Source organism: Capricornis sumatraensis, chromosome 2 (assembly GCF_032405125.1).
Source record: "Capricornis sumatraensis isolate serow.1 chromosome 2, serow.2, whole genome shotgun sequence".
Classification (NCBI taxonomy): domain Eukaryota; kingdom Metazoa; phylum Chordata; class Mammalia; order Artiodactyla; family Bovidae; genus Capricornis; species Capricornis sumatraensis.
Window position 1 is genome coordinate 120,689,747 of NC_091070.1, and position 14,354 is coordinate 120,704,100.

Genomic DNA, 14,354 nt, shown 5'->3' on the forward strand with positions numbered 1-14,354 from the left:
GAGTCCCTCTTTCAGTGTCCTATCATTTTGCGTTTTCCTACTGTTCATGGGGTTCTCAAGGCAAGAATACTGAAGTGGTTTGCCATTCCCTTCTCCAGTGGACCACATTCTGTCAGACCTCTCCACCATGACCCGCCCTTCTTGGGTGGCCCCGCAGGGCATGGCCTAGTTTCACTGAGTTAGACAAGGCTGTGGTCCTAGTGTGATTAGATTGACTATTTTTCTGTGATTCTGGTTTTAGTGTGTCTGCCCTCTGATGCCCTCTCGCAACACCTACCATCTTACTTGGGTTTCTCTTACCTTGGACGTGGGGTATCTCTTCACAGCTGCTCCAGCAAAGCACAGCCACTGCTCGTTACCTAGGAGGAGGGGTATGTCCTCACCACCAGCCCTCCTGACCTTGAATGTGGAGTGGCTCCTCTTGGCTCTCCTGCACCACACATACAGTACATTCTCTTTCCCACACATATGCATACACAGATAACCATTTAAAGTTCAGTTGAGGGCACTTCTAATGTGCCGCTCTGTACAATTATTTGAATCATGTTTGGACCAACTTTCTTCACAAAATAGGGGAGAGAGCAGGAAATAAAAAGGTTGGTTTGGTGTGACTGAGATTCCTTTAACTGTACACTGTGATGAATAATTTCCTTCCGTAGTAGTTCTGTGAAGGCCTGACTCACTGTGGTTTCTGTGAGGAGACTTGGTAATGGATTACATACTCATTGTCATGCTAGGGGAGTAACTCTCACCCTGAAAAGGATTTAAGGAATTTCCACCCATTTCGCCATCATCCCTCTGAGTGCCCGGCTGATTACTCAGGCTCATATTATTTGGAGAATTCTTGGAAATACTGTGCATATCTCCTAAGCCTAAAGGGCTGTTCATGTAATGTGACTCCATTCTTCCTCATCCACCCACAGGACCATCTGACCCAGAGCCCATTGGAAAATTAGGATGTTACATCCTGGAGGTATTGCATTCATTAAAGTATACATGTTGTCTCCAGAGTTGGTTGAATCTGCTGGACTAGGCATGATGGGTGTTCCTGGTGGCCCTCCACCTCCAGGAGGACCTACAGAATTCCCAGGAGATGCTGAGAAGTATGATATTAAATTGGCATTTGTTGGGTTTCGCCAAGGTCCACCACCACCTGGGCCCATGTCCATTCCAGGCATTCTGGGGCCACCAAAAGCATTCCTTTTGGAGGAGTCATTCTCTAGATTGGCCTACCCATATTTGGATGACCTTGTTGTCGAGTTGGATCCATTCCACTGGGAACTAATGGCTGACTTCCTGGGACACCTCCAAGTGCCTGGTTAAGTATCCTCAACGGGGGCCATGGACCTCTCGGGTACTGAGGTGACATAGAGGGCTGAAAGAGCCCTGGTGGTACAGGGCCTCCTGGCATGCCATCTCCTGGGGGAATGTTCCCTAGCGCTGGGCTGGGAGCTGCTGCAGCACTGTAATCCTGGAAGGCTTTTGCTTCACTTGAATGTCCACATGTTTCCTGTCTTTCTGGAGCGGCACAGTAGATATCCCAAAATACACACCACCAAAAATGTAAGAATCCTGATGGCTACCCCAAAGTGATGTTCTTTTCCCATCTTATCTCTGATAAAAAATGTTTGGGCTGATTTCTGAGCTCCTACATGGAGCAGATACTCATATACGTAGAGTGCTAACTTCTCCCGGGCCTGGCTGTCAGACGGGACAGCACTGCTCTTACTCTTGCCTTTGCCGTACACGCTTGTGCCAAGAGCAGCTCCCACTGTCGCGCACCTGTCAACCCATCACAGCCTACCTGGGAACAGCCCCATCCCCATGGCGACCCCCGCAGCCACCAAGGATTGACATTTCTATATTGAATTTTTCCTTCTAGAAATATGGTTTACCTTTCCATAGTCATTTCCTGATCCTTAAGATTTTATCTTTTTCCTTATATAGACCATGGACTTTAATACTTTTTACTAATTTTATCAACATAATTTACTATATCAATAACATAAGGGAGCAAACCCATAAGATTGTATCAGTAGATACCCCCAAAGAAGCAGTGTGTGAAAATCAACAACTATTCCTAATAAAACTCTATGCAAAATAGGTATAGAAATAGAAATCTAAGTGTAACAGCGTCCATTTGCCAAAAACTAACAACAAACTTATTAACTGCTAAAGTATTCAAATTAAGAACTAGACAAGGAGGTCCACTATTAGCATAAACATTTAACATTATTTTGAAGATTTTATCTGATTTGTTTATTCATTTGGCACATGTTTATTGAGTGTTTGCTATGAATTGTTTTAGGTACAACAGTCTATAGAGCAATGAAAAAATATCTTGCCTTTGCAGAGCTTACAGCTGAAGGAATGAGGCAGTAAAGTAGAAAGAGTGGCATAAATATTTGAAAAGAAGAGATAAAATTATTTAGCTTTTCAGATATGATTACACTTCTAGAAATCCTAGTCAATTAAAAACTAAAAATTTATAAGAATTTAATAAAGTGACTGATAGAAAATAAAGGTACACAAGCTTTTTTTAGGATTTTTCTGATGTGGACAACAAAGTCTTTATTGAATATGTTACAATATTGCTTCTGTTTTATGTTTTAGTCTTTTGGTTAGTCTTGTGGGAATCTTACCTCCTCGACCAGGAATCAAACCCACATCCTCTTTGGTAGGTGAAGTCGTTAACACTGGACTGCCAGGGAAGTCCCTGGTACATAAACTTTTGAGAGTCAATGACTAGTTTGAAATAGACATGATTAAAATACCCCTCTTATTAAAGTGTTTTTTATTCATACTCACAAATTCACAATATTTGAGTCCTAACGTTAAAAGAGCAAGCAGATGTTCACAACACGTGCTCTCCCCAAACCACTTGGCCTAACCCATCCCGTTCAGAGGACCCCTTGTGCCATGAAAGCTCGCCCCTGGAATGCGCAGTAGAAAAGCTAGCTATTTGTACATCCAGTTCTATTGGGTCTGTTCTTCTTTGTGTTTAGGGGCCCATACCTGGTGTATTAAATTCAGATTGTGCAGTGACTTGCTGAATCAGGAGGCACAAGCCACCGGCTCTGGTTGGCAGGCAGCTCCTTCAGCATCCGTGCTCACACTTTGGGGAAGTGAAACCCTGGGGTCGTTTTGATTGAAGGCACGATTGTTGTCCATTTATACAAAGGGAGTCACACAAGATTTACTCCTTACAGACCCCAGAAACAGAGTGTGTGTAGAGGGGAACAGGGGCATGCACAGTGAACCAGGGGAAGGCCAGTTCTCTGTCCCATGTCACAAACGAGCAAGAAATAGAGAGCAACGTAGCAAGCTTGAGGTAGAGGTCACCAACTTTTCTGGGGCTCAACACTCAGTGGTTATTTTAAAAGATCCCCACCTCCTAGAGTAATGAAAATAAAAACAAAAATAAACAAACGGGAACTAATCAAACATAAAAGCTTTTGCACAGTAAAAGAAACCATAAACAAAATGAAAGACAACCCACAGAATGGGAGAAAGTAACTGCAAATGAAGTGACCCACAAGGGATTAATTTCCGAAATATACAAACAGCTCTCAGCTCAATATCCAGAAAGCAACCTGTCAAAAAATGGGGTGAATATCTAAACAGACATTTCTCCAAAGAAGACATACAAATGGCCAAGGGGCACTTTGAAAAGATGCTCAACATCACTAATTATCAGAGAAATGTAAATCAAAAGTGTAATGAAGTATCACCTCACACCTGTCAGAATGGCCATCATCAAAAAATCTACAAGCAATAATTGCTGGAGAGAGTGTGAAGAAAAGGGAACCCTTCTGTGCTTTTTGTGGCAATGTAAATTGGTATAACTACTATGGAGATCAATATGGAGGTTCCTTTAAAAACTAAAAATAGAGCTGCCACATGATCCAGCAACCTACGACTGGGCATATATCCAGAGGAAACCATAATTTGAAAAGATACATGCACCTCAGTGTTCATTGCAGCACTGTGTACAATAGGCAGGGCATAGAAGCAAACTAAATGTCCATCAACAGAGGAACGGATAAAGATGTAGTACATATATACAAGGGAATATTACTCAGCCATAAAAAGAACAAAATAATGCCATTTGCAGCTACACGGATGGACTTAAAGACTGTCAACTGAGTGAAATAAGTCAAGACACAGAAAGCCAAATATCATGTGATATTACTTATATATGGAATCTTTTAAAAAATGGTACAAATGATTCTATTTACAAAACAGAACTAGAGTTGCAGATGAAGAAAAACATGGTTACCAAGGGGTTAAGAAGGGGGGTAAATCAGGAGACTGGGATTGACTTATACACATGACTATATGTAAAATAGATAAGTAATAAGCCAGGCTCTTCTATCCATGGAATTTTCAGGGCAAGAATACTGGAATGGGTTGCCATTTCCTTCTCCAGAGCATCCCCTCACAGATCAAACCAACATCTCTTTCGTCTCCTGCATTGACAGGCAGATTCTTTACTGGTAGCGCCACCTGGGAAGCCCATGGATAGGACAGGGAACTCTCCTCAGTACTCTGTAATAACCTATACGGGAACAGAATCTTGAAAAGAGTGGATATATGTATACGACAAAGCTATGGTTTTTCCAGAGGCTTTTTAGCTCCTCTTCACTTTCTGCCATAAGGGTGGTGTCATCTGCATATCTGAGGTTACTGATATTTCTCCCGGCAATCTTGATTCCAGCTTGTGTTTCTTCCAGTCCAGCATTTCTCATGATGTACTCTGCACATAAGTTAAATAAGCAGGGTGACAATATACAGCCGTGACGTACTCCTTTTCCTATTTGGAACCAGTCAGCTGTTCCATGTCCAGTTCTAACTCTTGCTTCCTGACCTGCATACAGATTTCTCAAGAGGCAGGACAGGTGGTCTGGTATTCCCATCTCTCAGAATTTTCCACAGTTTATTGTGATCCACATAGTCAAAGGCTTTGGCATAGTCAATAAAGCAGAAATAGATGGTTTTCTGGAACTCTCTTTCTTTTTCCATGATCCAGCAGATGTTGGCAATTTGATCTGTGGTTTCTCTGCCTTTTCTAAAACCAGCTTGAACATCAGGAAGTTCACAGTTCACGTATTGCTGAAGCCTGACTTGGAGAATTTTGAGCATTACTTTACTAGCATGTGAGATGAGTGCAATTGTGTGCTAGTTTGAGCATTCTTTTGCATTGCCTTTCTTTGGGGTTGGAATGAAAACTGACCTTTTCCAGTCCTGTGGCCACTGCTGAGTTTTCCAAATGTGTTGGCATATTGAGTGCAGCACTTTCACAGCATCATCTTTCAGGATTTGAAATAGCTCAACTGGAATTCCATCACCTCCACTAGCTTTGTTTGTAGTGATGCTTCCTAAGGCCCACTTGACTTCACATTCCAGGATGTCTGGCTCTAGATTGGTGATCACACCATCGTGATTATCTGGGTCGTGAAAATCTTTTTTGTACAGTTCTTCTGTGTTTTCTTGCCACCTCTTCTTAATATCTTCTGCTTTTGTTAAGTCCATACCACTTCTGTCCTTTATCAAGCCCATCTTTGCATGAAATATTTCCTTGGTATCTCTAATTTTCTTAAAGAGATCTCTAGTCTTTCCCATTCTGTTCTTTTCCTCTAGTTCTTTGCATTGATCACTGAAGAAGGCTTTCTTATCTCTTCTTGCTATCCTTTGGAACTCTGCATTCAGATGCTTTTATCTTTCCTTTTCTCCTTTGTTTTTCATCTCTCTTCTTTTCACAGCTATTTGGAAGGCCTCCTCAGAGAGCTGTTTTGCTTTTTTGCATTTCTTTTCCATGGGGATGTTCTTGATCCCTGTCTCCTGTACAGTGTCACGAACCTCATTCCATAGTTCATCAGGCACTCTATCTATCAGATCTAGGCCTTTAAAACTATTTCTCACTTCCACTGTATCATCATAAGGGATTTGATTTAGGTCATACCTGAATGGTCTAGTGGTTTTCCCTACTGTCTTCAATTTAAGTCTGAATTTGGTAATAAGGAGTTCATGATCTGAGCCACAGTCAGGTCCTGGTCTTGTTTTTGCTGGCTGTATTGAGCTTCTCCATCTTTGGCTGCAAAGAATATAATCAATCTGATTTCGGTGTTGACCATCTGGTGATGTCCATGTGTAGAGTCTTCCCTTGTGTTGTTGGAAGAAGGTGTTTGCTATGACCAGTGTGTTCTCTTGGCAAATCTCTGTTAGTCTTTGCCCTGCTTCATTCTGCATTCCAAGGCCAAATTTGCCTGTTACTCCAGGTGTTTCTTGACTTCCTACTTTTGCATTCTAGTCCCCTATAATGAAAAGGACATCTTTTTTGGGTGTTAGTTCTAAAAGGTCTTGTAGGTCTTCATAGAACTGTTCACCTTCAGCTTCTTCAGCATTACTGATTGGGGCATAGACTTGGATTACTGTGATATTGAGTGGTTTGCCTTGGAAATGAACAGAGATTATTCTGTCGTTTTTGAGATTGCATCCAAGTACTGCATTTCGGACTCTTTTGTTGACCATGATGGCTACTCCATTTCTTCTGGGGGATTCCTGCCCGCAGTAGTAGATATAATGGTCATCTGAGTTAAATTCACCCATTCCAGTCCATTTTAGTTCTCTGATTCCTAGAATGTCGACGTTCACTCTTGCCATCTCATGTTTGACCACTTCCAATTTGCCTTGATTCATGGACCTGACATTCCAGGTTCCTATGGAGAAGGAAATGGCACCCCACTCCAGTGTTCTTGCCTGGAGAATCCCAGGGACAGGGGAGCCTGGTGGGCTGCCGTCTATGGGATTGCACAGAGTCAGACACGACTTAAGCGACTTAGCAGCAGCAGCAGCATGCCATATTGCTCTTTACAGCATTGGACCTTGTTTCTATCACCAGTCACATAGCTGGGTACTGTTTTTGCTTTGGCTCCATCCCTTCACTCTTTCTGGAGTTATTTCTCCACTGATCTCCAGTAGTGTGTTGGGTACCTACTGACCTGGGGAGTTCCTTTCAGTATCCTATCATTTTGCCTTTTCCTACTGTTCATGGGGTTCTCAAGGCAAGAATACTGAAGTGGTTTGCCATTCCCTTCTCCAGTGGACCACATTAGGCTTATTAAATGTGTTTGCAAAAACAGTAAAATAATAAAATTGAATCCAGCAGTATATTAAATAATACATTATGGGCTTTCCTGGTGGCTCAGACAGTAAAGAATTTGCCTGCAATGCAGGAGACCAAGATTCAATCCCTGGTTTGGGAAGATTCCCTGGAAAAGGAAATGGCTATCCATGCCAATATTCCTGCCTGAAGAATTCCGTGGACAGAGGAGCCTGGTGGGCTACAGTCCATGGGGTCACAAAGAGTGAGACACGACTGAGTGACTAACACACTACACATGACTGAGTAGAGCTTATCTCAGGACTTCAGGGTTAATTCACCATTAGGAAATTTATCAATGTAGTTCACCAGATTAAAAAACAGAAAATATATCAAAAGAAGCAGAAAGAGAATTTGATGACATTTGAAACAGACGTCCATGAAAAAGAATCTGCAAGTCTTTTAACAAAATAGGAACAGAGGGAAATTCCTTTAGCCTGATAAAGGATATCCACCAAATTCCAACACGGAGGGGCTTCCCTGGTGGCTCAGTGGTAAAGAATCCACCTGCCAATGCGGGAGACACAGGTTTGGTCCCTGGTCCAGGAAGATCCCACATGCTGTGGAGTAACTAAGCCCATGGGCCATAACTACTGAGCGAGTGCTCTAGAGCCCAGGAGCCACAACTACTGAAGCCTGAGCGCCCAGAGCCCGTGCTCTGCAACAAGAGGGGCCACCGCAGTGAGAAGCCCGCGCCCCGCAGCCAGAGAGAGAGGGGCCCCGACTCAGCGCAACCAGAGAAAAAGAGCCCTCCCAGCAACGAAGATCCAGCACCGCCAAAAACAAAGAAAACTGCATGTCAAAAAAAAAATCCTACAAGGAGGGTGGACAGCTATAGTCCATGGGGTTACAGAGTCTACTTAGCGACTAAACAACAACAATAAACAGTAGTTAGTGGTAAAACTTTAGATGTAGTCCCACAGTCTCATTAAAGTAAAGAACATGATAAAGGCCTTATCAGTGCATCTGATAGACTGGCAATTCTGGCCTCATAAATAAAACAAAAGGAGGAAGGGAGGGGGGAAGGAAAGAGAAGGAATTAAGGAAGAAGAAAAAAAGGTGGAGAGGCAAATGAATGCCTATATAGAAAATCAAAGAGACTAAATGGGCGTGCTATGAAAAGTAATGAAATCTAGAATTCCATTCAGAAGAGCATAACAATATTGAGGAATAGAATTATTATGAGAGCTAAAGAAAATTAAAGAAAGTAAAACGTAAATCCAGACAAAATGGTGCAATGAGAGGCTTGTAAGAAAATATTTATAAACATAAAGATTTTTTCAGTATATAAATCTGAGTTTGTTAACGTGTTAGTCACTCAGTTGTATAGCTCTTTGTGACCCCATTGATTGTGGCCCACCAGGCTCCTCTGTCCATGGAATTCTCCAGGCAAGAATACTGGAATGGGTTGCCAAGCCCTTCTCCAGGAGATCTGCCTGACCCAGGGATCGAACTTGAGTCTCCCACATTGCAGATTCTTTACTATCTGAGTCACTAGGGAAGCCCTGAGTTTGTTCACTTCAGTTCAGTTCAGTTCAGTCGCTCAGTCGTGTTCGACTCCTTGCGACCCCATGAATCGCAGCACACCAGGCCTCCCTGTCCGTCACCAACTCCCGGAGTTCACTCAGACTCACGTCCATCGAGTCAGTGATGCCATCCAGCCATCTCATCCTCTGTCATCCCCTTCTCCTCCTGCCCCCATTCCCTCCCAGTGTCAGAATCTTTTCCAATGAGTCAACTCTTCACTTGAGGTGGCCAAAGTACTGGAGTTTCAGCTTTAGCATCATTCCCTCCAAAGAAATCCCAGGGTTGATCTTCAGAATGGGCTGGTTGGATCTCCTTGCAGTCCAAGGGACTCCCAAGAGTCTTCTCCAACACCACAGTTCAAAAGCATCAATTCTTCGGCGCTCAGCCTTCTTCACAGTCCAACTCTCACATCCATACATGACCACTGGAAAAACCATAGCCTTGACTAGACGGACCTTAGTCGGCAAAGTAATGTCTCTGCTTTTGAATATGCTATCTAGGTTGATCATAACTTTTCTTCCAAGGAGTAAGCATCTTTGTTTGAGTTTGTTACCTTTCGTCAAAAGTTAAAGATGAAGGTATTCTTTCCCAGGTGACACAGTGGTAAAGAATCCACATCTCCAGTGCAGGAGATGCAAGAGATTTGAGTTTGATCCCTGAGTCGGGAAGATCTTCTGGAGAAGGAAATGGCAACCCACTCCAGTATTCTTCCCTGGAAAATTCCATGGACAGAGAAGGCTGGCAAGCTAAAATCCATAGGGTCCCAAAGAGTTGGACACGACTGAGTAACTAAGCACATTTTTTCTCCACATTTTTGCCAGCAATAGCTGCGAGCTCATTTTCATTTTTTGCCTGTCTGACAGGTGGCATGTCATATTGTTTTACATTGAATTTCTGGACTAACAGTGAATTTAAGCATCTTTTCATTATTTCTTGGCAGAAAATTTTCTCCTCTCTGCTTTGTTTATTCAAATTGTTTATTCATTCCTATATTGGATTAATTTTTAAGAGCTTTTGACATATTATGAATATTAACACATTGTCTTTCTACTTAGTGTATTTTATTCTTTCTTTCTTTTTTCTGGCCGTGCTGCACAGCTTGCAGAATCTTAGTTCCCTGAACAGGGACTGAACCCAGGGCATGGCATTGAAGGTACCAAGTTCTAACCACAATTCCTTATTTATTCTTTCTTTAGGATAATTTTATCCAATTATAAAAATGCCAAATCATATTGGGATCCTAATTGAAATTATATTAAATATGTACATGAATTTTGGGAGAACTAATATTTTATGATAGTAAATAAATTCCTAAAACATGATTCAAACTGTAAAGAAGATGACTGATAAATTTGATATCAAAATTTTAAAAATTATTGTGATCCAAGATAATATTACTAAGTAAAATATAGGTGACAGGGAAATAAATATATAAAGAACTAAAATTCTGAACACTTACTTACATATCAGTAGGAAAAACATAATCAATCCTAAGAAAATTAGCAAATAATATAAATAACAATGTATAGAAAAGAAATCCAAATGATAAAATATAAAAGACCCTCACTTAACAAAATGCAAATTAAAACATAGAAATACTACTTTTTCACCAATTAGATTATCAGAAATGAATTATTTGGCAATATCAACTGTTGGACAAGGTATGGAGAATTTTTATGGATTGCTGATAGGAGTGTATGTTGAAGCAGGCCCTATGAAAACAACTTGATAGCATCTAATAAAATTGAAAAATATACCTGCTGAATGACTCTATGACCTATAGACAATCACACATAGGCACAAGGAAACAGGTTCAAGGATGTTCACTGGAGCATTATTTGTAATAGCAAAAAATTGATAATAGTCTAAATGCCCATCAAAGAGGAAATGAATAAATTAAATGCAAAGTATTATTACAAAGGAATGCTACAAGGTGGCTAAAAAGAGAGAACCTAACATATAACACATTGTGGAGTGAAGGGCAAACCACAGAATGATATGAATGATGTTATAGCTTTTGTGTTAAACACACGAAACACATTAGGCGTAAATGTATGTGTATATGTACACAGGATGGATTCATGATGGCAGTTGAAAAAGATTATTGTATCATCTTATTTATAATGACACTCGGGGGAAAACTCAAGGAATCTCTTGAAAATATTCCCAAGGTAAAAGATCAAAAAAATCTGCCAATCCGAAACAGAATTAAAGCAGAAAGTATGCTTTGCTGGAGTGAGAGGAATAACTTGGTCTCTGGAAAGGGAAAGAGGGTTGGAAGGAGTCGTAATGGAACTTTAGCTTTACTCTGTGTGTGTGTGTGTGTGTGTGTGTGTGTGTGTTAGTCACTCAGTCGTGTCTGACTCTTGAGACCTCATGGACTGTAGCCCACCAGGCTCCTCTGTCCATGGAATTCTCCAGGCAAGAACACTGGAGTGGGTAGCCATTCCCGTCTCCAGGGTTAACTTTATTATACTTTTTTAAAAGAAGAATATAGATTTATTGCTTCTGTAATTATTTTTTAAGGTATACCAGAGACTTTGGGCTTTAAGATGGTAAAGAAGGAATTTCCCTAGTGGTCCAGTGGTTAAGACTCTGCTGTTAATGCAAGGAGCCCAGGTTCCATCCCTGGTTAGGGAACTAGATCCCACATGTGGAAACTAAGACCCAGTGCAGCCAAATAAATAAATAAAAAGTAAAAAAAAGAGAAAAATATGGCAAAGCCAAAATATCCTAAGACTCTTGGAATTTGGAGGCAATGGCTACCTTGAAAGGCTGGACTGAGATGGACATGCTGAAAAAATCTGATTTAAATATAAACAGGATCACCAGGTATAACTAGATATTTGAGAAACGCCACCAACATGGTAGAGACAGAAATTCCCCTCCTCAATCAGACAGAAAAAGGTTTCTCATCACTCCTAAGTGAGATACTCAAGAGAATGAAAATATATGTCCAGGGGAAACTGGCACACAAATATTCACGGTAGCATTATCCATAATCACCAAAAAGTGGAAAGAACCCATATGTCGATCAACTGATGAATAAACAAAATAAATATGTATAGCTGTACAATGGAATATTATTTGGCTGTGAAATGTAATGAAGTATTGATATCTACTACAACATGGGTGGGTGGACCTTGAAATCATCACATGAAGTGAAATAAATCAGACATAGAAAGCCACATATTATATGGTTCTATTTATACAAAATGTCCAGAAAAGACAGATCTATAGATTAGTGGCTGCCTAGAACTGGGGGTGGAGAATGGAAAGTAGCTACTAACAGATACTATTTCCTTTTTGAGATTATGAAAATCTTCTAAAATTCACTTGTGTTGATGATTGCATCACCTGTGAGTGTACTTAAAAACCACTGAAATGATCAGTTAAAAAAAAAAAAAAAGAACCACTGAACTGTATACTTTAAGTGAGTAAATTTTATGATATGTGAATTATATCTCAATAAAGCTGGTGTTATAAAGTCATCTAAAAGGAAGCAAAGATATTGGAGAGCAAAGGGGAAAACTTCAGCCCTCCTCTTTTCATGTTTGGAACAAGCTCTTCAAAAATCCTATTTCAGAGAACTTGTTTCTGCAGCCACATTACTTGCTTCCAGTGCCTTATTATTTTCATTCTCATTAAGAGAATTTATAGGATTAAATTAATTACTGGGATTTTTTTCAGTGAACGTCCTTCTTTTTCTGAGTCACCTTCTGTTTTAGGGTCCTTGGCCTTGAGACAGTCCTCTATGAACTTTATGAAATGTGTCCTGTTCAGGCCTGCTTGGGCTAAAAATTAGTTTTAGAAAGTATAAACCATACCTATTTGTTATCTTAAAAATTAAGATAAAAATACATAAACAAATAAAGTAAAAATATTCAATTTCACTCTTTTCCAGAAACAACCTTCACTTGCATTTGGTTGTGTCTTTCCATAGTGCTTTTGTCCACGTGCAACCAAAGTTATTTATTAAAAATAAAAAAATCATGTTGTACAGACAGTATGGCAGCTTGTTTTCACATTCAAATATCTTGACTCTCCTTCCATGCCAGCATGTATGGCTTACTTATAATACTTTATTGTGATGACTTCATAGTATTCCACAACATAGATCTATCATAAAATGTTATTTTTTCTTTTTTTAATTTATTTTTATTGAAGTATAATTGATTTACAATGTTATATTAGTTTCAGATGTACAATCATGAATTGTTTTTAGGGTTTTTTTGTCCTCTGGATGTGGGATCTTAGTTCCCAGACCAGGGGTCGAACCTGCACCCCCTGCATGGAAGCAGAGTCTTAACTACTGGACCATCAGGAAAGTTTCCAATCAAGAATTGTTTCACCATCCTCCTTAGTGAAATGTCTACTGTTTTTACTATTACAAATAGTTATACAATAGATGGTTATTTTTGTATCTTTATGCACTTGGTCCGGAGAAGGCAATGGCAACCCACTCCAATGCTCTTGCCTGGAGAATCCCAGGGATGGGGGAGCCTGGTGGGCTGCCGTCTATGGTGTCGCACATAGTCAGACGCGACTGAAGCGACTTAGCAGCAGCAGCAGCAGCATGCACTTGGTCAGGTGTTTCTATTAATAGAAATCTCCGTTAATCATGCATCAGTGTTCTCCTCTAATACCCCTCCATGCCTGTGTGCTCAGTCACTCAGTTGTGTCTGACTCTGTGACCTCGTGAGCTGTATAGCCCGCCAAACTCTTTTGTCCTTGGGATTATCCAGGCAAGAATACTAGACTGGGTTACATTTCCTCTTCCAGGGGATCTTCTCCACCCAGAGATTGAGCCCATGTCTCCTGCACTGGCAGGTGGATTCTCCGGCACTGAGCCACCCGGGAAGACCCAATACCTTCCTAACTTTTGTCAAACTCATAGTGCACAAAGGTTTTGCTGGCCTGCACTGGTTTGTGCAACCTGATTGTGCACGTGCATGTGTGTGTCCAACTCTGTGCAACCCTATGGACTGCAGCCAGCCAGGCTCCTCTGGCCGTGGGATTCTCCAGGCAAGAGTACCAGAGTGGGTTGCTGTGCCCTCCTCCAGGGGATCTTCCCAACCCAGGGATCTAACCCGCATCTCTTATGTCTCCTGAATTTGCAGGCAGGATCTTTACCACCAGTACCACCTGGGAATGACTGTGCACACCTCTTCCCAATTTCATGTTTAGTGATGACACCTTGGGAGCTTGAAATCAGTAGTATTTACACCACAAAATTGGTAAAAGGTACAAATTAAAAACACACATACACAAAACAAAGGAGGAAATATGAATAAAAACTGCTGTTCCAATTTTTAATTAACTTATTTTGAGATAAGTATAAATTCACATGCTGTATAAGAAATAATACATAATAATGGCAGAAACCAATGCAATATTATAAAGTAATTATCCTCCAATTTAAAAAATTAATGAAAAAAAAAGAAAGAAAGATGCTCTGTATCCTTTACCCAGTGTCTCCCAAGGGTGACACCTTGCAAAGCTATAATACACTGTCACAACCAGGAAATTGACATTGATACTATCAAGATACAGAGCATTTTTATCAACTTCTGTTACCTATTTATAGCCACACCCACTTTCCTCTCACCCCCATCCACACCTTCAGTTTAGTTCAGTTCAGTCGCTCAGTCATGTCCAACTCTTT

At 40.7% G+C, this 14,354-nt stretch overlaps 1 pseudogene; it reads right to left on the bottom strand.

Moving 5' to 3' along the window:
• Positions 1 to 714: 714 nt before the first annotated feature.
• On the bottom strand, positions 715 to 1,384 carry LOC138072892 (single-stranded DNA-binding protein 2 pseudogene; annotated as a pseudogene).
• Positions 1,385 to 14,354: the final 12,970 nt, after the last annotated feature.